This window comes from Phacochoerus africanus, chromosome 3, assembly GCF_016906955.1.
Source record: "Phacochoerus africanus isolate WHEZ1 chromosome 3, ROS_Pafr_v1, whole genome shotgun sequence".
NCBI lineage: Eukaryota > Metazoa > Chordata > Mammalia > Artiodactyla > Suidae > Phacochoerus > Phacochoerus africanus.
Window position 1 is genome coordinate 103293121 of NC_062546.1, and position 1669 is coordinate 103294789.

At 42.3% G+C, this 1669-nt stretch overlaps 1 pseudogene; it reads left to right on the forward strand.

The window, feature by feature from the left end:
- The first annotated feature begins 866 nt into the window (after positions 1-866).
- Positions 867-964, forward strand: LOC125123836 (uncharacterized; annotated as a pseudogene).
- The last annotated feature ends 705 nt before the right edge of the window (positions 965-1669 follow it).

Consider the following 1669-nt stretch of genomic DNA (forward strand, 5'->3'; position numbering starts at 1 on the left):
AAAACCCAAAAGAATTAGAAATCAAAATGTTAACTTCCTCACCAGAAAAACTAGTAGACATCTATTCCCCCCAAAGAGAATACATCATAATAAAGCGTCATCAAGTTCAGAGAGTGGAGGCTCCGTAGGAAGATAAGAAAGGCTGTGTGAATGGAGATCTCAGACAGGGCTGCGGGGAGTTCTGCAAAATCACTCCTGTTCCCTAAGAGACAAGCCAACAGTCCCTTATCTGCAACAGTGATGCCAGACAAGTGAGTGGGAAGCGGGAGGCTCCCTGAACCCAGACTGGCATCCCTTTTCAGGAAGAAGAAAACCTGTGCTGAATTAACAATTATGTTGGCAGGAAGCAGTCTGGTGACGAGGCTGCAGTTGTGAAGCTGCTTACGAGAATGTTGATGCCCTGTGGTGTGTCATTGCCACCGATCAGCCCTTAAAAGAACATACCCCTACCAATAATCTTGCATTACTGGGAGAATTCCCTGTAGCCTGGACCCGAAACTGTCTTTTCTCTGCAAAAGCTTCATTCAAGTAGATAGTGTGGGAACATTTCACCTGGACAAAGATGAGTCACCAACAAACAGAAACCACTCAGAATTTCTCCAAAGATACTGAGAGAAAAGGAGGATGGGGGTGGTGGGGCTGGGGGTGGGGTGGGGTGGAGAAGGAAAGGGAAAAACGATTGGTAGAACAGAAACTCTCTGCTGAAAAAATGTGCCGTGAAATGGACAAAAATAATGACTCAGTAGAGCACTACAAACTGATAAAACTATAATGATTATGGTGATGATGACAATGAAGGAATTACTTATTTTGCAACGGAGATGGAATACATATCAGAGATACATTAACTCAAAAACGATTTTAAGAAGACTATACTTTCAGGGATCATTTCTATAGTTTGTTACTAGAGAAAAGATATTTAAGATTAAAAAAGGAGAAAAACCTGAGTTTGTAGAACCATGGTAGAAAGTAAAAGAAGAAATAAAGCACCACAGAATGGAAGGCCCAATTAGGGGCACGAAGGGGAGGCTACACGATTCTGGAAACAGAGAAAGGGGGATGATGAAGTAGTGGAGACAAGACAGAGTTAATGTGGAAGAAGCAAAAGAAATTCAGGGTCTATGTAATCAGTGTCTCTGAGAGGTAACTGGGAAAAAAATTTAGAGTTTTAAAAATTTTCAGGCAACAAGATGTTGATCTACTAGATTAAAGTAGTGTTCAAAAAAAAATCTGGAGTTCCCGTCGAGGCGCAGTGGTTAACGATTCCGACTAGGAACCATGAGGTTGAGGGTTCGGTCCCTGCCCTTGCTCAGTGGGTTAACGATCCGGCATTGCCGTGAGCTGTGGTGTAGGTTGCAGATGCGGCTCGGATCCTGCGTTGCTGTGGCTCTGGCGTAGGCTGGTGGCTACAGCTCCGATTCAACCCCTAGCCTGGGAACCTCCATATGCTGTGGGAGCGGCCCAAGAAATGGCAAAAAGACAAAAAAGAAAAAAAAAATCTGACACAGAACAATCAATAACAAATTCTCTCTTAATGGACCAATACAATTTCTGGATTTTTTTATATAATGATTTTTACTTTTTTTCCATTATACCTGGTTTACAGTGTTCTGTCAATTTTCTGCAGCATGGTGGCCAATTACACATACATGTATACATTCTTTTTTCT